Source organism: Nothoprocta perdicaria, unplaced genomic scaffold, assembly GCF_003342845.1.
Source record: "Nothoprocta perdicaria isolate Ctin4 unplaced genomic scaffold, notPer1 scaffold_7, whole genome shotgun sequence".
Lineage (NCBI taxonomy): Eukaryota > Metazoa > Chordata > Aves > Tinamiformes > Tinamidae > Nothoprocta > Nothoprocta perdicaria.
This window is the reverse complement of record NW_020455976.1, coordinates 3,566,710-3,589,872: the sequence shown is the minus strand read 5'-3', so window position 1 is coordinate 3,589,872 and position 23,163 is coordinate 3,566,710. Positions and strand designations below refer to the sequence as shown.

General features: G+C 38.2%; 1 long non-coding RNA gene across 1 annotated transcript; it reads right to left on the bottom strand.

Annotated features, from left to right (window-relative positions):
* Positions 1 to 7,373: 7,373 nt before the first annotated feature.
* On the bottom strand, positions 7,374 to 8,180 carry LOC112957186. The gene is made up of 3 exons (XR_003251172.1): positions 8,039 to 8,180; positions 7,669 to 7,802; positions 7,374 to 7,562 (listed from the first exon to the last, which is right to left on the bottom strand). It is a non-coding gene; the product is annotated as an uncharacterized LOC112957186 (long non-coding RNA).
* Positions 8,181 to 23,163: the final 14,983 nt, after the last annotated feature.

Genomic DNA, 23,163 nt, shown 5'->3' with positions numbered 1-23,163 from the left:
ACCTGCATGTTCACTGCATGCATGCACATATCTGACATTGATAAGACAGCTCTGGAAAACAACAAAATGGCTGCAAAGAAAATAGTTCATTCCAGAGTTGCTGTTGTGGCTTGCTGAAAAGATGTGATGGACAATGAGAATTCATGGAAGCAACATCCACTTTTGCCAAACCTGTCCCTGCTTTATTTATCCAGATACAAAGATCTAATGAGACATTTCAGAAAGTCACCAGTACCATGGGGGATTTATGTTGTCACAAGGCATTTTGATTTGCTAATATGACATTGAAGTTCAGATTAGACTCCTGTGCATCCCATTAACAATSTGAATGGGATATGTAAGCCAGGTTCATCTGGCCACCAGGGCTTTCCTATCCCATCCCTGACTTTGTTGTCCTGGATAATCACAACAGACAGGCTTGAAATCCAAGAACATGTTTTGAATTCTCTAGTAAACAAGTTTGAACCAATGGTTAAAAAGGAATTCGAATAAACAGAGGCAATGGATAAGCTTGAGTTTCAGTTCCTAGACTGTGATGATTTCTCCTTTCTATCTAGAACTTTCTACTTTTCCTGGGTTTTTCATATTCACAGCTATTAGCAGGTCCCCCACGCCATGATACCTCTCATATGCCAAGTCCTGGACATAATAGGAGTATCCCCTCTCTTTTCCTGCATGTAACTCAGGCTGCTCTGCTCTTCTGAGAAAATAACTTTGAGACAAATGTCATATTAGAGCTTTAAATGGAGAGGAAGCAAATGATTTCAGTAACACACCCATGTTTTGGGGGAGTAGAAGCAGTTTAGGATTAGTTCTTGCTATGAACCTTGGAGTGATTCCAAATCACTCAAGAATCCTAGGCACCTCTAGGAACTATCTCTTTGAAAGTAATCTTAAACCCTTCAGATACCCAGAAACTTGATACATGAAACTCAAATATTGGGACACACAATACCTATTGTCAGTTAATAGTTTCAAGTGTAAATGACAATTAACACAGATGGAGAATCATATGATGGTCAAGGTTATAATGGCCATGATCTTATATGGAGGCTATCATGACAACCAAGCACCCAGGTAGAGCAAATCTCATCTCCAGAGGCTGTTACATCTGGGGAAGTGGCCCTGTTGCAGAAAAGTCAGCCTGAAATAATATAGCATCGTAAACTGTTTTCCAAAAACCTTCAGATTTAGACAGCTGGCCCTTGAAATCCCAGAAGAGAAAAGAAATAGCAGCACAGCTCTGCAAAGGTATGATGGGACAAGGAGAAATGATAGGTCCTATTTGAAGATGTATTTCACAAAACAGATTTGATATGTGGAGGAAGAACCCAACCTGAACAAAGCACCGCTTTGCAAACTTCCCTTCTTGAAGTGCGAAGTGCTGACTGGCATGGCACACTTTGTGGTCTCACTTTTGTCCCCTGAGGCTTACTCCAAATAAGTCAAACTCCAGATCTGATGCCAAGAGAGAAATACATTAGGACTCCTTCATTACATCTGCTTAGGATACATGATGGAGCTTACACACTGATGCTAGTTATAGTTGTACATTGTATTCTGTACATTTCAGACAGTAAATTTTGCACTTCATGTAATGTGTATTATGAAGCCATATCATGTATATGATGCATAATATAAATGATTGAAACTGGTTGAATTTGTGGGGTTTATTTGCTCGTAAAGGGGAAAGATGGGAGAGGGGAGTGACAGCTAAAATAAAAAGAAATGTCTAGATATATGTTTTTCATTTCRGTGAATGTAAGTCATGCTTTTCTCCTCCCTTCCCCAATCCTTCCCCAAATTTGGTCAGAGAAATACACCATAGAGCAGATCTATAGTAGAGAACAGATATTGACATAACCACTCAAATTCACACTTTTGAACATTTCTCATTTTGGAGGTAAGGAGAGTTGGAATGATCTATTCAATTCCACAATAATCATGGACATAGGAGAGTCATATCCTTTTGTCTGGGAGAGAMGGCATCAAAATTAAATCTAAAAAGAAATTAAAATTCTTTTTTGCGTGAAAACATAGGAGAAAGTTCTTGGGAATTATGCCATCCTGGCTTTATGGCTTGTAACTTTGTTCTGAAACCATGACCTATCATTTTTCTCTTGAAAATGTCCATTATTTCTTTAAAGAGCAAGATCTCTACTTTACCATTCCTCTGAACAAGGGCAAGAGAGTAAGACCTATGGATGACCATGGCTTTTAACTAAAGCCTAGTTTCCTACCACACACATATCCTGCAAAATACATATTGCTATTTCTTTCATCCTAGTGTATGCTTCATATAGTCTGCTGTACCAGTATAGTTCCCTGACCAATACCTGATGACATAATTTAAATGATAAAGTAAGAAGCTATCATGTCAACGATTTCCTATCAATCTAGTTATGCTTACTGTCTTATTGCTGCTTATGGACACATTGCCAGCTCCTCCAAAGACAAGGAGATCTGGAAGTGAAGATTTAAGTAGATGCATTGCACAGTTTCTGGCTTAATTAAGCCATTAGGATGTTTTTAGGGGCTTAAGCACAAGCAATTTGAATGCATAATTCAGTATACACGCTGGCTAGCCTTGCACTTCACTTGTTCTGAGGTGAAACAGATTGTGAGGGGGAAGACAGCTGTGAGAACATCCTGCAGAGTCAAATTGAGCCAGTCCCTAATTTACATTGTGGCTTCAGAGATGAATTAATTAGACTTTCCTAGCTTGAAGTTGCCAAAAAGCTCCTAGACTCATGCTGAGCATATACACCGTGTTTGGCATGGAATTGGCACTATGGAGCAGGAAGTATTGATTTGACTGCTCAGAAAGATTATCAATAGTCTCCTGAAAAGGAAAGGAACCAGGAGGACTTGACTGTTACTAGCTGGTCTGTTGGGAAGTGGTGAATTGACCTTTGTGTCTTTGGGGTTGTAGTGTATCAGCTGCTCTCACAGCATGAGTAAAACAAATGATGAAGATGTGGCTTTCTTCATCCTTAAGGTACAGCTCACAGGGGATAATGTGCAGAACTGAGACATGTTACACCGAGAAGCAGAATCTATAGCCACCTGTCTGAGTAAGAAAAAGACAGCAGAAGTTTCTATGTGTAGAATATACACATAGAAAGAATGAAGAATATATAAAGCAGTGGAAATATCTGCTTTTCCTTTTTCCTTACCAAAATTTAAACAGAACTAATTATGCTTCTTTTGGTATCAAAGACTACTCCTTTGATCAAAATGAAGATTTCATTTCTGACAAAAGGAAGAGCAGAAAAGCAAGTGAAGGTCTAATTTACTTTCACAAACTTTCCCTGTATGTGTGGCTTAGAAGCACACATCGCTTAGAAGCACACATCGCTTTAAGCACATGTCTTGCTTTAAAAGATCTTTCAGTGAGAAAAGCAAAACTTACACCCCATGTCTAAAAGTTAACACTTCTTCATCATGAACTTCTAAAACTCCCTCCAAAATTTCTTTTTTTTGTTTTCTATGCCAGTCCACAAAATAAAGGACATTCATGGAAATGCCATACAGTTCCCCCATCAAGCACAAGACAAAAAAAAAAAAATGGATGTATTTCTATCATGTAGGAAGGCTGCAGTTGGTCTAAAGTTAACTTTTTGAATTATGAATGACTTCCACTAAGAATGAAAATTAAACTCCTTTTATGACTTGCACTTCTTTTTTCTTTTCCCTCCTAATTTCCCCTCAAAGCTGTAACCTCACCAGGAAGTCAAGGTTTCATTTTCGACCTAAAAATCAGCTAATGACAATATTTGCTTATTTTCAATTACTTTAAACTCCTAGGTTTCAACTCAGCAAGAACACTTAGKAATCCTGTCCCCTTCCCATCACTAGGACCAGACAGGCTTGCAGTGAAAATGCAAACTGGGCATCAATTGATTTYTGCTAATAATCACAATAATAATGAATCAGCTCTGATTTTATTCTAGTAATTTAAATCAAGTTGAATCACTACTCCTTCTAATATCCTTAGAAATAGGTATTTCTCCATGTTCTTCCTCTGAAAACAAACTTCATAAGCACTGTCATTGACAGAACTGCTCCAGTGGCACATTCATTACATAATCATGTGTCTTCTCTACAGTTGGAGAGTATTTCTGTTACATGTGTGTGTTTTTATCCAAGTATCTTCTTATTTTTAAACACGCTACATAAAACTACTCAACTTTTCTTCTAAATGTTTGTTCCCTGGCAACTGCTGAGTTTTCATCAGTGGTTTTAAGCCAGAAAATCAGCTAAAACCAATGAGCTCAGTGATGGATAACAGAAGCAACTGGTTGTTCTGGCAGGTCCAGCCAAGCAGCTTTATTAGCAACTGTTGAGATAGCTGACTCCAATTTTCCTTTTTTGCAAAGAAACTCTTAAACAGGGCTGTGTTGGGGGTAATGTTGTGACAGGGGAAGCCTTAAAGGAGAAAGTCAGATATAGGGCACACTAAGGGCTGGCTGCTGCACGTGCAAGACCTTTCTGAATGCCGGCTACTGGAAAGCATCACAGCTGACTATAGGAAGCTCACGGGATTATTTAAGTGTTTTGGGGATCATTGAGCTTTATGCTTCTCTGCATAATGTTATGCTTGTCAGAAAGGAGGCAGAAAAGCAGCATGAGATGAAAAAAAATATTTTCTCTTGATAGTGTTGTTAAAAAGTACACATTTGTATGCAATCAGTTCTAACAAGGGAAGAAATTCTCTTTACAATATGAGGGTCAGAGACATTTGAGACTTAGAAACCAGAAAAGGTATGATCTTTATGGTTACATTGCTTACCAATTTAGCTCTGAGCATGGCTCTCTGAAGCTTTTTAATCTAAATGCATTTGATACAACCATTTCTTCTAAAATATAGCACCTAAGTAGGAAAGTTCTGTTCTTGAAGCACAAGTTGAATATTGAGTAGATTTCACTTCATCTTTCCTAATCTTTATTGTATCTATAAAATACACTTGACTATTTTTTTCTTATCCTTTGCCTTGCATAGTCAAAGAGTGAGCTTTCTGGGAAAGGGGCTAGGTTTATTTTTATGCACATTTGTCACAGAATACATATCTGGGTTTTGTCTGGAATTTGAGAGGTTGYTGCCATGCAAATGATTTCTAAGTGTGCTGTATTTCTTCTAAATACCACCAGTTAACATACAGTCTTCTTGGATGAGGACTTGGTCACCTGCATCACTAATTAAGCTGCTGCTGAACTCTTACCTGGCAACTATGAGAATTCCTCCTCAAAGTTTTGCTTTAAATAGCAATGGCAGCCTGTCCCAAAAGCCACAAGAGTAAACGTGAATTGCTTTGATGCTGCCAAGATTTCACCCCTGCTGCTTAACTTACTAAGCCAGTTATGTATAGAAGTAGCAATTATTTGTGAAGATACTATCTTTTTTTTTTTTAACAGGCAAATTATTCCATTGATGAAGACTGAGTACAAAATGCCACCTGTTAAACAGTACAGAGTAGGCAGGGAAGACCATTCACAATTGTCAAGGCTGCCAATGTTTGTTTATGCACTAAAAAAACAATGGCTTTGTGGCTTTTATGTTTCTATACCCATTAAACTTTATTTTCTTAATAATCAAGTTACAGCTGTTCCAAACAACTCTCCCTAGTGGGTACTCTGAAGTAGTTTTTCCATGTTCTCACTTGCTATACATAAATATTTCTTCTGAATTATGTCAGGAAAATGASTCTTTCTTTGAGCTACTTGAGTTGACGGATTCCCTCATACACAAATGAAGCAGGTTAATGAGGCAGGGCTTTTTTTTTTTTTTAGTGGAGAAGTACTGCAATTTTGGGTAGGAAAAGGTAGCTAATAACCTAGCTCAGAATATTGCAATTAGCTCAYGCTATAGTGCCAGAGGATGCACTCCAGCATACTATATAATTGCCCTGTTACAAGCTTTGCTGGAAAAATGGAAGCTGATTCTTTTACAGAATCAGAAAAATATTAAAGACTAATAATGGAATGTAATAAATTATGTAAAAGAGCTTTTTATCAACACTCTAACATTATACTCTTTTTAAACAGGWGCTTAGTCCCATTGACTGTTCATAAAGTACATGTCCATGTGTGTAAGGTGCAAAGCTACTCTATATTTGGGCTTTGTGTGATTTTCCTTTTATTAAAATCTCACTATCCTGTTCTGAATATTTAGCAATTTTTTTTTTTTCAAAAAGCCATATGAGGCTATTTACAACCTCATTTGATCAACTAGCATTTCTTTATTTTGAGTAAAAAAGCTTTCTTTGGGAAATGACTTTTTCAGATAAGTAATCAAAGAAATCACCTAACTGGCTTATTTGCTCTCACTTTGTTGTTATACCACACATCCATTTATCTATGTGCAGGTTTTGTTCAGTTTCCAAAGAGATTTTCAGGAAAAACTGATCCAAAGTCTACAGAGGGTGTTGCTGGTACCTCTATGTCAGTATTGTGGATCAACTATGGTCATCTGCTGTCACACATGTTCTAATTATCACATGGCTCCAAAGCTGCTCACATGGTGATTCTTCTCTGGGAAGTCAGTCTTTTAAAATGATCAAGCCAGTTTCCTGCCCAGATGTTCAACGGGGTTTCCAGTGCCATGAATCTGACCAGTGGATTTCAAGCTAAGAAGATAAGKATGAGCTCCTACATGAGCCAATCTTAAGGTCATGTGAAAGCCTGTAAAATTTCCAGTAACGCAAATATAGCAAATATAATTTTCTTTGACTTGGACAGGCTTCAGCAATACAYTGAAGATCACGGAAGCCCATTAAGCAGTAAAAGAAATGGGTATTGCTTGCCAAAATCTTGCAGAATTAGGCTGCAATTCAAATCAGAGAAACCCAGCTGCTAAAAGGAGAACTGGAAAGAGTAGAGTTAGAGACAATCWCCGGTAAGTTAGAGATCCCTGTACACACAGTTGAAAGAAAATCTTCCTGACTGGCAAACTTTAAAGAGAATTGCTCAGTGATTGTTCATCCTAATGAAAAATTTTACCCCAGGCTGTAATCCTTCCAAGATCTTTAGCAACACATGTGTCAATCTCACAAATTAAAGAGGCCTGAGGCAAATGTGTCTTATACGCTTGATGGGACAGAAAGTTTGAAGTTTACCTCAGACTTTTATTGTTTTGGTCAGCTTCATTTCATTTTTTTCCTGTTTGAAAGTATTCCTTCTACCCTTCATTCCTCATTTTCACCCTGACAATAGATTGGGTGTTTATGCTCTAACAAACTCGAACGGATTCAGAGCTACAGGGGAAAAAAGCCTATCAGCCATAAAATCTGTCTACTGTCTGTATACCGTGTTTTATGCAGTTTCTGCAAATTTCACATCTGTTCATGTCACTAACAAAACAGGTTAGATTGGTATAATCATTTCAATGTTTTTATTGCCTTTAGAAATCTAGAAATTACTGTACAAAATGAAATATCTTTCAGTTCATTCACACGTGCTGTTTGAGATCATTCATCTATCACAAAGCACAGAGAGTCCTCACGGTCTAATTGTTGAAGATGATGATGGAATGWTTAGATGCAGCAGCAATCTCCCCCAAAAGTCTACTTAAATAAACAAAAGTTTATCACAGCAAAATCTCACTTCTTTTCTAAATGAAGCAAGTGCTATTTAAATTAATTAGTTTAACAATCAAACCCTAAATCTTACCTGTGGATAGGGGAATGGAATAGGTGAACCTGAGGTCCTTTTCAGTTCTTCTTCTTACAACATTCTTGGAGTTGCATGCACTTTAAGGAGAGGCAGCTTGGGTCTTGTCTTTTGAGCTTTTTACAGGAGATAGGCTAGAAAAATAAAAAGAGTTTTGGAATAAGAAATGAGTTGATAAACTTAAGAGTAGTTYAGGTTTCATCTTCCATGTGGATTTATACTGATAATCACTGTTCAAATCTAATTTATAGCTAAGCTAGGGGAGATTGAAAGACAAATGAAAATGTACATTTTTATGCACAGAGGGCATAAGAATGTCTAAGTTTAATTTCTTTAGGAATATATAAAGACTGGTTTAGTTTCTGCTGACCTGTTCAGATCTTGGTCCTGAATGCTCTGATTTTAAAAAGTAACATTATAAAACTGATAAAGAGAAGAAAGAAAAAGTTGACACTTCAATTCAGGGATCCAGCAGAGTTAATGGAGCCAACAGTGACTTGCATCAGATGGAGCTGATACTTTCAATAAGCAGAACAGATGCCCATGTTGAACTACAAATTCACCAAAGCTTATCCCATCCTTAAATACATTAATGCAAATTGTGACCTGGAGGAACCTGAGCTAGCTGACTCATCCCACTCCTACTCAACCAGAGCAATCCGTAAGTCCCTGCATGAGCAAATTTGGTGTAAAATTAATTAATTAATTAATTAATTAATTAAAAGTAATGCAAAGAGTATCTGGCTCAGTTTCACATCTGTGTACTGTACATCTTGATTCATGTTACTGCTATAATGCCACTAAAATCAGAGCTGTTGTCTTTCGCTACAGGCATCAGAAGCAAATTTTACTTCTTCAGTGTAACTACTGCCCCCCTGCACAATTCCTATTAACACATCTTAGCTCTGTCTTCTCAGTTCAAGATGCAACTCAATAGCGGTCAGACTGGCTTTCAAAGAATGCCCTTCAGTCCCTCCAGATGCATTGCTGGCCACCACCTTCCCTCAGCTTCTTTGCTGAGTTGCATTTTTATTGGTGGATTTTTAATTGCTTCTCTTTCCACATTATCTCCTGTGATACAATATTGACTATGGAGAGTTTTTTTTTTCTTTCAAGTGTATGTGAAATATCTCATATTTTCTTTTAATGCAACTTGATCTTTTAAAAACTGAATCCACTGTGCAACAGGCATTTTTTTTCTTTTTCCCAGAGGTAAAAGCTTCACTGCCTTTGCAGTCTGCAGCTTTTGAGCCCTCTATCAGACCTCTCTGCTCTGGAGAACATATTTCTCTTGGGCCAATAGCTTCTCATTGTACCCTTAAAATAAACTGCAGTCTATTCTTTTCTGCCTGGGTTAAGAGAGCAGAACTTTGTTTTGATTAAACTAAGTCTAAAACTTGGGAAGAAAAATCTCTTCAAACTGTTAGGAGGACAAATTCAGGATCCAGTTTCRGAGCAGCCTTAACTTTTGGGCTAAAGCTTGGATTTGTATCCAAACTTATTTACTGGGAAAACAGTTTACTTACTACTAGCTAGTACTTAGTTATGAAACATAGTTTTAAGCAATCAAAGACCATTGGTGAGCAAACACTTGACTGGCCTGTCAGTGCAAAATACTTTACAGAGTAACTCTCCCAGGCGGAATTCAAAATTGGGTTAAACTACAAACTTGGGCAATTTTCCTGCCCTTAAAATGCACTGATCAGCTGGTGTGCAGGCTTTGACTACCATAAATTTATCTTTTTAAGCCTCCTCTTTGTCTRTAATGGTTAAGGCCTGAACTACTGAGCTTACTGATGTTCCTGTAAAATCCTTTAGTTTGGCCCSATCTGGTGCTGGAAAACTTTCTTGGTATGTTTAAGTCAGGTGGAAACAGTCCATCCCCTCATCAAGAAACATAATATTGTATTTAACTACTATTTTACTACTTACTGTTTAGCTACTCTTGTATTTAACACAAAGATAAAACACAGTTCTTCAAAGGAAAGATTTTTTTGAAAAAGAAAATATCAAATCTTTCTTTCCTTAATTTTAAAGCCTTGCAATTTAATTTGACAAACTTCATAATTTTTATTTCAGTTTTGTGTCACAGTATGGATTTTTGTAAAAGCTGATACTGGTAAAGCAGGGACGTGGGTCACCATCCTATCTCACTTTCTGGTGTGTAGCTGATTGTGAAGGTGGAAATCAATATACAATAAAAGTGGTGCATGTTGAAACTAAATTGGAATGATTGATTTTTTTCCCCAAGATCATTAGATTCTCCCCAAAAATCTCTGTGACTGGTTGTAGAGAGATGTTTACTCTTCACTTAATATTTTTTGTTTCTATTTTGGTTGGTTGTGTTTTGTTTTTGTTTTTCTGAGTAGTTTCTTTTTAAGCGAGAAAGACTTTGCTCATGCAGAAAACAAATGCTGGAAATCACTCTGTTTCAGAAGCATTGTCATTGTAAACACATTGTGTACTTAAATGGATGGCTATCCTTTTAATCTCTGAACAAACATGTTTAGCCATTTAAAATCCCCCTCTAGCCCCCTGGAAAATAAGTACAAAGGATTAGTGCAGTGTTGTTTGGCTTCAGAAAATGTTGAGTATCACTCTGACTTGAGGCAGAGCTGCCGTGGGTCTTATTGTGAATCTCCTGGCAGGACAAAAAAAAAAAAAAAAAAAAAAAAACCACTATATTCATCCTTTAACACCTTGTTCTGCTCAGATCCTTCACACCCTCTACCTACCGGGTGCCAAGAAGTTGTTTCTGAATGGAATCACATTCTTCATTCACACTCCAGCTTAGATCAGGGGAAAATAAACCACTGCCACAGGATAATTCAAGGAAAAGCCTAACGTGAAATACTGAAAATGAAAATACCTTGCTAACCATATAAACCAGGAGTCCYTCTCTGAAGTTTTACAGTTAATATCTGAAAATACCAGCTGTGCTGAGAAAATAACGGGAATTTCCTACATATTACTCTTTAAAGAAAGTTGAGAAAGTTGAGAACCCCTGTGCCACATGCCCTAGGTGTCCCTGCTTGGGCAGGAAGGTTGGACTAGATGATCTCTAGAGGTCCCTTCCAACCTTAAACATTCTGTGATTCTGAGAACCATACTGTTATGATAGTAGGAACAAACTACTGATGTCAGCTCTGCATAGATTATTAACCCATAAAGAGCAACTGGAGCTCCAGCAGTGGAACAGCCTGTACTGGCTTTGATGAAGTCTAAATAACTGTGTCTRTTCCATAAGCCATATTTACTCCGTGGACCACTCCAGCCTTATCATTTCCTTGTAGGTCATACAGAGGTAGCAAAACTGTTGAGACTGCGTAAAGGCAYAACAGCAGATCCTCTAAACTCGAGATATTCAAACACTTAACTGACACTCCTCAAAAAAAGGAAAAAGAAAAAAAAAAAAGAGACAATAGCAGTAAAAATATGAARGAAAATATCCTAATGTAAAGATTTTTGAGTGTCCTGGGACTCACCTGAAACAAAACATTAGTAAGGAAAATCCTGCTGCCTTTTATCCAGGTGACTTAGTATGCCTGACACTTTAAACAGTAGAGCTTTCCATGTAAATCCTCGCTTTCCTCCTCCACGTACAGGCAGACAGTACACGCTTTCGGTTAGAGCACCATCATAAGAAACAAAAGCTGCATTTCTATTCCTACTTGTGCTGTCAGCTCGTTTTGTTACCACAAGGTTTTACAAAATCTGGAGCTTTGGAATCAAAATGTAGGTTTACATTGCTGCATGTTTCTGGATTATCAGATATCCACTGYGATTCTCAGTAAACTGAGGATCCTTTTCCTGCCTGTCACTAATAYAAACTAAAATGTATTACCCGAGAGGCTTTTAATTGGCCCATACATGACAGCTCATTGAACCATGCTTCTTCAGTAATGTATCTGAGTCATGCTGCTGCACTAATAGGGCCTTGATTTCTCGCTAAGTTCTTAGCTGTTATGTATTTAATACTGATTTCACTTTGTTGAGAAGATCAAGCATCTTCGGTGCTTCCAGTTTATAAAATGAGCATTCATCTCCAGTGGGAATAATAGGCGGTTCCAACAGTTTAGGCCCGTTGATTCACCAGCACTAAGGTTATGAAGGCCCTGGGGTTCAGTTTGCCGGAGTTTAGAACAGGGATGTTAATATCTAGTTGCATCCTAGGGGTGCTTGTGATCTGCAGCTAATTAACATCTTTAAAGCACTTTCCCATCTCCAGAAGTAAAAAGGTCTTGGTGCTCCCCAGCGGAAGCTCACAGCCCCCGCTGCGACACAGCTGGCGGGGTGCACTGCTCCACGGGGAATTTGTCAAAGTTATCCAAAGATAATTAGCTGATCTGATACCCAACGTGCTTAGTAATTCTTATCTAAAATGACCAATTTGCAAAAGTACATACTCCAGTGCGTGCACTGCTCTAAGGCAGACTTCTGAAGGGCCAAATGCTGTGATGCTATCACTRTAAAACAAACGGACAGTGCCTGCTTTTAAATGCCTGTAGAAAGCAGAACATCATCATTCTGCTTTGGGGCAGGAGTGGCATTACTGCCACCCAAACCAGGTTAGAGAGGGAAGCTGTTGCTCCTTATTTTTTCTAAGGTGTGATCCTAAATATACAAATGTGTTTGTCAGCAGCAGAGGACCTAACAGTTTCACTAGGGAAGGCAGCTGCTCCTTCATGCCCGGCCACTCAGTGCAGTGGTGTATGTGCCACAATCCAGATGAAATTCAGAAGCAGCTGTTGCATTAGTGTTTGTTTGAAGCTGTTTTTCTCCAGGAAGCTATTATTAAAATAAATCTTGTCCATTAAAAAGACCCAGTTGACCAATTACATAACACAGCACAGAGATTTTTAAGACAGAAAAGCCTAATCTGGATAGAAAAGAAAGTGCGCAATTTAAGATGATGCATCTATGCATCTAAAAAATACCTACGATTTTACAAATCCAAGCACTATCGTCTTAAAGGTATTAAAGTATTGTTCAGTCTTAAAAAAAAAAAAAAAAAAAAAAAAGAAGAAGACCAAAAAGCCTTTCCTCTTCTGGTTGTACTGAGCTCCTCCAAAGATATACATCTTTGATTAATGAGGATCATTTTTTTTAAAAAGTGCTGTGAATGCTTTCTATGATTTTCTTTTTTCACTTGCATTTGCAGAACAATCTGTCCAATGGCACAAGGACACGAATCTGAAAACAGAGCTAAGCTCACTGAACCAGAAACAGTTTGAAAAGAAAGATTCGAAACCTTTATGGTTTACTGTAGTAAAGCAGAACTGTTTATAATGAGGACTACATCTGTACATAAATTAAAACAAATATGTAGAAACTCCCAGTGTGGCATACTGGATGTACTGTTAAAAGTTCTTACATGGAACCACCACCATTCTTGACTAACAGCTGAAATACTCCCTTTTAAGTTTCCTCGTCATTGAATTCTGTGTCCCCAAGGAACTACCTTTCATGAGTTACAACAACATATTAAGTGCCATGCAACACACTGCTGACCGGGTACTCTGTCCACTCACACTCCAACAAAGTGTGCATATGTTTCAGCCAAAAGCTTAGGATAAGTGCACCTAAGTAGAAACCAGATAACTCTGCTTTCAGCAGTACCAGTTCTGCTTTCAGCTGTACTGCTATCTCTTATCCACAGCAAGGTCATGTGAGTCTATGAAATCTGTCTGCTTCTCTCAAAGAGTTAAACACTAAAACTTTTACATGTGCACCCTAATTTAAGGGTCATGGGTTGACTATGGAAGTACCTTGATAGAAAACGCCAGGTTCTAAAGAGCTTTTTAATATATCCAGAAAATATCTAAAGAGAACTAAAGAGATGGAAGTTTGAAGCCAGGTGTATCTGAAAGAGAAGCAAGACAAAGACTATGAAGGGTGAAAGCTGCTAATCATTTGAACAAGCCAAGGATATGAGAGAGACCCAGACATTCAGGAAATTCTTTGTCTGAAGACTCCAATATCTTTCAGTCCAAGGTTACCCAAACCAAGCACTGGTTATTAGGCTCAGCCCAGGAACAGTCCCATTTAATTGCCTGATTGTGATGTGTTTGTGGTGGTCTAATAGCCCCTTCTCCTTTAGTCTCTTGAATTGCCAGAGACATTGTCCTGGAAAGTAGAGAAGATATCAATCCATGCACTTGTGAATTCTACTTAGTTAAAATAATGCATACTCTGTTTAAAAAATAAAAATAAAACCTCTGCACATCTTAAAACTCTTCTGATTACTTTTAGTTTTACGAATCCAGTTTTACGTTTTTAATCCAGTTTTTAGTTTTACGGATTCATGAGAAAGGAAATACAATTTTTTGAACAAAGTCATCCAATTGTTGCCATCTGCAGGCAAGACTGCTCTGAAAGAACAATTCTGCATGATTTTCCAGGTATAAATCTATTGCCTTGAGAGATACAGAGTATAGAGTAGCCTCTTCCAAAGAAAACCAGAGAGAAGTGGAGAAGTGCTCAGCTGGTATTAGGTGGGGACTGGAGGAGAGGCTCAAGTAAATTATGAAATGTGTTACCTTCTTGTAGAAAAGCCTAGATTGACCTAACTAGAACCAACATGTCCCAGGTTAATGGTCACTCCAAACTACCCATGAAAGGGTGCTTTAATGAAGATCCTTGAAATCTTGTTATTGTTAATGACAGCCTGGAAGAAATGATACAGTCATGTCATTAAAAAACCTGTCTGCTGTTTGACCATTAGTGAGGCAATCATAGCATAATCTATCCTGACAGCTGCTAAGAAAGGGAGGTTTCTGGCTCTGAACATTTCTCTGTTCTCTACCCTTTTTTCATCTTAATGCTTGGGCTGGCTTTTTTAAACCATGCTAGTTTTGGCATAGGGTTTTACTTTTCCTCCACATGCTTCTCTTTATATAGGTCATGAGCTCTGAAGACAAACATAATTGCCTTTGATGAAGAGCTTCCAGGAATAACAGTTCTCACTGGTAAAATCTGAGTTGAAACTATTGATCCCAACAAGCTCCAGTGCTTCTATGAGGTACAAAATGGGCACAATCAATGGAGTCAGATTTYATCTGAACTGTAAAATGACAGTGTTTTCCTCACATCAAATCACCAATTGTCACACATTTTGTTGTTGTTGCTGTTGTTCTTTCCTCCTAAATAATTATTTACTTGTATAATCCCTGTATAATGTATCTTAAAGACATTCATTGATTTCATTTTCAATTGATGTCTTTTCTCATCATTTAATATAAACAGTGTGTGTACAGAGAAGCCCATAATTTTCAATCRTAGTATCAATGAAGAAGTTTTAAGAACTTGAGATCGAGAAAAGCAATGATTCCTAGAGGCTGKGTCAAATGGCTGTACATTATTTCTATAAGGAAGAAGCATGCAATGACTCAGAGGAACAGGACCCCAATTGCAGGGTGGTGAAGTGGGGAGAATCATTTGCCAAAAAAAGTAGACCTGGAGAAACTGTGTGTGCAAAACTGCTCACTGAATGTGGAAAGGTAGCATTTTGGTTATATTCATTAGGATATCTGGTAAACAATTATTTCTGTGATTATTTGATCTTTTATTAGTTTAGGGCCATCATCCTTCACTGTTAATGTTTTTTGTCATTCTCAGCTATCTGCTACTCAGCAATATGACACCTTTTATCAATGTCTGACATCCATGAAATATCAGTTAACGGGAAAAGGCATGTCTTCGGAGGGGAATATGGGAATTCAACATTCCTGGAGAAGAACTAACATAATTTATCACCTTTCAAGACAGCTGAAGAACTCAGACAGCCACCTGTTATTTTGGAAATTATCATTAAGCATTAACAGGGCAAACTTCCAGCTTTTAAAGTTCATCTTCAAGCTTTTACTCATGGTTAATATTAATTCATTGTCAGTAACTCATGAATATCAAGGAACTCTGCAAGGCTCAAATTTTCAGTCTCTTAAGTTTTTTTCYTCCAAAGCTCAGAGAAAGCCCCTCAGGAGAATGTCTTAATTGAATTATGGAAGGGAAAGGCTGCTTTAGTTGGGCTTTCATCTTGTCAGTGGAAATATTTGAGAAATTTGACTTCTAGCTTCCTTCACAGCTTGCAGAGAGACTTGGTGTTTCAGGTACAACTGCAGAAGCTGCTTAAGCATAGAAAAGAATTGCCAGGCTCTTTCCAACTACCTCCAAATATCTGACCTAGTTAGGAATTGCTTAGCTTTCATGAAAGCTAAGAAAAGACCATAGGATTTTCTTAAGCTACATCAGCCTTGTATTAACACTGATCCGGTCCATGCAAAGCTTTTCAGTTTCCTTTTTACCTTCCCTTGGTCCTCACTCACTCACGGCAATCTTCCTATGCTTGGCACTAGCTTAGAAAGACCCAAACAAGATTAAGTAGCCAAGAAGTCCCAAAGTTTTTATCACAAGCAGTATGGAGAGAAGGGCAGATTCCCTAAAGAGAACTGAGAAAAAAWTCTACCTTTGAGGTTGTTTTGTGTAACTTATTACTATGCACACTCCTAAAGATGAGATAAAGTCGTTTAAATGATGACTTCAAAGATAAAGTCATTTAAAATAAGAATGTTCCAATACAGAAATGTCCAAATAGAATAATTTAAAATTATTGTGACTTTCTTTAGGAGCATACCTAGAGAAGAGTTTGTCTGAATTGCAAGTCTTTTTAGAACTATTTTGCCACTTATTAATTTTTTTAAGGCAATTTGGGAACTGAGTAAAATAGGATTTCTTACACACAGTCATCATGATAGGAAATTCCTGGCCTTATGTAAATAGTAAGCGTGGAGCACAAGAAACAAATGAAAGAGGGGCTCTGATGGGACAAGAAGAAATTTTGTAATACAAAATAGCAGATTGGGGATGAGTGTTACGTGCATGATGAATTACTCCACAGAAATCATTGGAATTACATAGCTATAGTATTAAGGAATTCAGGCCTAGGGGTGCAGGTGCTGTCCACATGTATTTAAAGAAGCAGACTGCCTTTTAGCAAGAAAATTTTAAAAGGAATGCAAGTGAAAAATAATTGGCTTCAAAAGAAAAAAAAAAAAAAGCAAGCTCAAGCTGATTTTGTAAAACCCAATAAATTCACAAGGATCTTAAAAATGTAAATTCCCTCAGGCTCAACTTGACTTGACTTTTACTATATATATAAATAAGATAAATCAAATCTTTTTGCAAAAGAAGTATCCTCAGGGGAAGAGGCGGGGAGGGACACACTATGTATGTCATCCGGAGGTAAAACAGCCTTGTTGATTCACAAAGCCACAGGAACCAAGCAACTCTAGTTCATCCACAGCTCCAGAGGGACTGCGGCTCTAGAAGAAGCTCTAGGCTCAGGCAGAGCAAGTAGCCTGGTGGAACAGATGGTGCAGTTAGGAGCAGCAAAATAGCAATTTCCCTTGCTGCCTACAGCAAAACCCCAAAGTGCTGCTGGCAGCAGCCCCTGCTGAGAAAGCAAAAAGTTTATTTTGTGCAACACTTTTAGGATGTCCTATGCAACACATGATTACAAGCCTTACTGCTTTTTATGATTTATTGGAGGTGGGAGCAAACCACAGGTAAAATTTTGTAGACAAGAATACAGCCATAAAATTTAGGCTTGCAGATTTTATCTTTCTGAATATTCTGGAAAATATAAAATCAAAAAAGGATATTACTTTTATAGAGGGCAATATCAGGTCTCATTCAATCTTGTGTGTATGTAGTAGTACTGCCTTCTATATTGTTTTTAATAAGTGGAAGATGCTTTATGTACTTACACAGAGGGGAATATTTCACTCACTCCTAAAATGCGGCTACTTGTGGTATGAAAGATGTGGCAGTTGTCTCCTAGTTCACAGATAAACTTTAAGCTACGAGGTGAAAGAGAGCAGTCCCTAAAAGCAGCCCATTTATGTAAGCGTAGGGCTATACATCTCTAAGTGTACAGATGCCAGATCATATTTATCTGCTGGGTCCAATGTAATGTAGTTGAATGGCAAGGCAATGCAAGTAGGTTGAAGGAAAAGAACAAACCATTTGATATGTTCATTTGAAGGAGGGGAGTTGAGCCGTGCTGATATATTACACCCTGGTGGGCTTCTTTTAGGGAGTGGTTAGTTTGGAATTTGTATTACGAGTGCCCTGGAGACTGCACTGTTCCTGTAGCAGAGGATGTCTGCTCCATACGCATCCAGAAAGAGCTCGCTACMCGCGTGGGGCCCCAGGAAAGGTGATGTCCACCGCAGAGCTGTAGCTAACAGCAAACCTAGAGGGTTTTTCCAATGATCACCTTGCTGAAAGCAGGATCAGCTCCTACCTCTGACCTGACGGTTGTTTGACTAAGTGGATCCCTCCACTGCTCTCTTTGGCAGTGAACTCAATTGCAAACTAAGCCAGCAGATACATCAAGAAGGATGGTGTTTAGCAGCAGCCTCCCATAACTGGAAAAGCTGACTTAAAAACAGCCAGGTTCATACATCCTGCCTCCCTTCTTATTTCACAACTTTTTCCAGGACTGACTTCCCCAGGGCACTGCTTTTCTAAATCCTCCCATAAAAATTCTGGGCATTCTCAAGCATATGTGATAATTTTTCATGCAGATTTATCCCATAATGCGGATTTATCTCTCCTGTTCTCTTTAATTTAACTATTTGAAATAAACATAATGGAAAACAACGATATGCTGGGAAGAGGATGTTATTAAGAGATACTGTATGTAATTGACTCTGTGGGAATCTTTTTGGTACGCTGGAAGGGAAAAAAAAGAAGACACAGTGGACACTAAAAGCCCTCAAGGATAATCTTTGTGAGATAACAATCCAACCAAGAGTCCATGATTAGCACTGAGAGGAGTTATTTAAAAGTATATGTTTATGTTTTTGAATACATTACTTGGAATATTTTGCCCAAGATGGACATCATTCTTTTCAGTTTTGAAGATGCTGGAATCTCACCTGTAGCAATGTAGAGTGGGCTCGCAGTGGCAGGCTAAGAGTAGCATAAAGATCTTTTTTTTTTTTTTTTTTTTTAATTCAAAGGATTATGTCACTGAGTGACATAAATCAGGGTATTTTCCCATAATTTGAAGGTTATACTGGTTGGATTTACATCAAAATCAAGTGAACTAAGGTAACTCCTGATTCACATGAATGCAGAAGAGCAGTGCCAATTTTATACCTCCAGAAGAAGAAAAATTCCAATTTTTTTTTCTTCTGTTTACACTGAAGAAACTCCACAAAMTTGGAGTTTACGTACTTGCCAACATAAGCTAGGAATTATTCTGGTGAGAGGTCAGAAGTTACCCATTGGTGTAAACTGGAGCCGGACTTAAACCCTTAGACAGCTTTAAAAACAACTAAGCTTTTCCCTTAAAGCTGCTCAGCAAATCTCTCTGTTTTCAGTCTCCTCTCATAAAAACAGAAAGCAGAAGCATTAATGATCTATTCAAATACAGTATTCAACTCTTGTACAGGCAGAAAGGATCCTTCCATCATCATGAGCTCAAACTGATAAACCCTTTTTAATTAGTGTATATGCCAATATTTTATAAAGCAGCCGTGATTCAGAGACCTACAATTCAAATGACAAAAAGGAGAAATATAGGTACGAGCAAGAGGAACTGGAGCCCCAGATACAGCTGCTTTGGCTTTCAGAGAGCAGAGACAGAGTGCTTATTAATTGGGGAAGTGCATCATTAATAAGGGCTCTGCTGCGTTCAGTCTGTTCCTCAGCACTAGGTGCAATGTCTGAGCAGGAACACACTGATAAAAAGGGCATTTTCTCAAAGCTGATAATGGGGCATTAGTAGTGATAGCTCTGCCACCGAGACTCCGGCCTGCTCCGCAAAATGAGAAAACTGAATGCACAGAGTAAAATAAATGCACCTTTCATTCTTAATCAAGGTGGCAATTCTCAGCTGTTAAATTAACAAGATGGCTCTGTCAGAGGAGGGTTCTGTGTGGGGCTCTTGCTCTCCTGTAAGGACTCATTAAAACCTTTGCAGTTGTCAGACACTAACAGAATGAGCTGCCACTGAAGTAGCTGGTTGTTGTCTCCAGACAGTCCCTGGTTTCTCATGCCAGCACTGAAGTCTCCTGACATCCTCCAGGCTCTTCACCTAATTGCTTTGCCTCTCAGTTTCCCAGCCAGATACTTCACTGAGAGTAGCAATACCATGCAGTGATTGAGAAATCCAAAAGTGTTAACAAGCAAGGTTTAAATTGTTATTTATTATCTTAGAGAATGAGGACCGTATGCTCTTGGAGATTGCCTCCTAGTTTGAGGGCTTTTGCAATCAAACTGTTTCCWACATCAATCAGTGCAAAAGGTGCATCTTTTAATAAAAAGGCAGTGTCCAACAACTTAATTCTATGCAAAAGAGAGTCCACCAAACAAGGTTCCTAATAAATCTGTGAGCTAGAGACGGTGCAGAGCCTGCTATATATAATGCTGAAGGACAACCAGGGAAAAGAGACAGATTTTTGGCTGATGTAAATTGATGCAGTGCTAGTGCTTTTGCAGGAGATACACAGCTTAACCATGTACACAGCTGCCAGGTGAAACTCTCTTAAAGATCATGAAAACTGATGAGGAAGGACCATGGTGACTAGAAAAACTGTTTTATTTAAAATAAAATGCCCTCTTCAGCAACGGAGTCATCAGTTCAGGTGATCCAGTCTATTATCCATTGAGAATAAGCATTAGACCTTTTGCCTAATAATTAATGTGTCTGGCAGCTCTTGCTTCTCTCAAGAAATCCACCTCCATCATAAAGGTGTTATTATTTTACACATAGAGGGTAAGTGCTAGGAGAGGGAGATGAGCAATCGTAACATTTCATTTTCTAAACTCCTCCAGTCTTCTTGCTGAACTGATAACCATATATTTTGCTATGAGGCCTAAATGAACATGTGAAATGAGATCTCTATGTACATTTGTCTTATTTTAAAATGTTTCTATAGGATATAACTAAGTTCTTTCGGTTAATAGAGGAGTCTTGCYTCCTGCAATCTGTTACCTGTTCATAATACTGTAATATGTTTAGCAGCCTTCATTAAGACAAGCTTGACTGGCAAGGTCTGCATGCAGAGAAAATTCATGCAAAGAAGATGTGGGTTTATCTTCAAGGGAAATGTGTCAGGGACTGGAGACAAGCAGGGCAGTGTTTGTCATGAACTAGCACCAAACAGCTCTGCCAAAGGGCAGCTTTGAGAGGGGGCAGAGAGTCCCATGTGAAAAACAAAATTCTTCCCTGTGCTGTTAAAGTAAGGAGCAAAGGAGGAGTGCAGCTGAGAGACTTACAACTGCCCTGTGGGGATATAAAGAGACCAAGAAGTAGCCTTTTGCTCTGCAGAACTCGGCACCAGGAGGAAGATCTGAAGACCAGCAATAGGGCACCTGAAGAGGGGTTGGCAAGGGATCTCCTTGGGACTGGGCGATGGAATAGGAGGAAATTTTAGATTATATCATGAAAACATAAATAATATCTAAGTCTGGGAGGAAAGAGTATCAGAGCCAGAAGAGTGGCCATCAGAATACTCTGTAACAATCATTCACGGTTTTGCTCCTAATTCATCTCTACTGCACTCAGCCCAGGTTTCAAAAAATAAAATAAAGCAGACAAAGAGCACTTTTCCTGGAATTTCAATCCACTCAGAGAATCTACATTAGCAGAGTGTGCAATGGTTCATAAAGGAAAAGTATAACAAACCTGGTTCGGTCAGTGAATTACTATAGCTCTCCCAGGTTGTTGCCTGCAACACAGAATATTCATAAAGAGGGGGATTAGGGGCACTGTACAGAAGTCAGGAGACTCCAAGCGTCCAGCTCCTGTGTTCTAGTAACCTGATGTATTTCTGCTCAAAAATGGATTTCTCATCCTTTTTCTTGGAGACTCCTTGCAAAATCCAAACACTCTAAGGAAAAATTCAAGTTGAGCCATGTTTTGAGACCTGTAAAAGAAATGTAGGTAGGTCCTCATTTATTCGTAGGCTCTTTTCCATGATGGCACTAAAGTGGGCTATAAAGCAAGCATAAATGCAATTTATGTTCATTACATGTAAAGAGGGATGAGTTCAAATGGTAATTCAGCCATGCATCATCACATTGCAGACTAGTAAATGGAATCCATTACGGGACCATGAGTCTGTCTAAAGCACTGAAACGTCACAATGCCTCAGAAATCCATGGGAGAAGGTCATTTTATGCTTTTTTATTATTATTTCGTATCTTCAATTGAGCAAGAATTTTTTTTTTCCTGTGGGTTACATTCTATTATATTTCTCCAGTAACACTTCAGATTAACAGCCCAGTTAATTAATGCAGAATCCAAGTGGAAATGCTACAGAAGTACTTGTGACATTCACATTAATAATGGAAGGTTCATCAAAATTAATGTTACTACAGTAAATACCAAGAAAATTAACTATGATTAGCTCATTACTTTAAATTGTCCTCCTATCTGCATTTAGCTCTTTTAGACAGTTGTATTTCAGAAGGAATGGGTGTGTTGATAAATCAGGACTCAGAAATCAAACAGAAAGCTCAGCAAGATGTCATGACTATTACAGGAAGACCTACAGGTCACGCTCACTTCATTATAAGGCAGTTAAATAAGATTTGGGATGCTGATTTCCACATGTCATTGTCTAATGCACTTGGGATCTTTTGATAATACCACAATAGAAACTATGATTTTTTTTTTTTTTTTTTTTTTAAGATGAAACTGTAGGAAAACTTTTGGTTGTGGTGCCACACTTCCAAGAGTTCCTACCATGACCACCTTTGAGGCTAAACTCAGGTGACAGCAGGTGAAAGATAAAGCTAAGGTCACATAGAGTGATTTGACAATTGCCAACCAGAAAAGCAGATGTGTGCTCGAGTCTTGTGACTGATTATCCAGTATCCTTTTAAACTGAAAAKGTACTCCATTAATATCTCTATCATAAAGTGGGCATCTTTATGGAGAGGATAAGCATGTTCTTTGCTGAAAACCTGACAAGAATAAGCTATAAATTAAGTATGTTATGTTATGTTATGGTTGCCTGTTTTATTGAAGCTGAAAATAGGGATCCCAATTGAGCCAATGGTGGATTTTTAACTTTTTAAGACAAATAGCCAAATCAAAACCTCAGGTGCCCCAACACAGTCAGGAAATTCAGCAAGGGAAAAATAATAATAAAAAAAAMCCAACTCAGAAAACACATGAAATATGAAGACAYGCATTAAGATACCTATGTGCTCTGCTGTGCAGCAGTAACAGAACTGTGCATACTCGGGAATGCATAGGCTTGCTTTTGCAAAATTACCATTTTTTGTTTCCATCTCTCATTTTCATGTTAGGCAGAAGGCCAGATAAGATGAACAGTCACCTGATGTATATATTCATAACTACTGGCTTCACTGGAGCTATTCTGGTTTATTATAGAGGAGAAACTGCCTGCTATCAGATTCCATAAATAAGAAATATAACAATAATAACATGCAGGAAATTAAATACTCAGCAAAGAT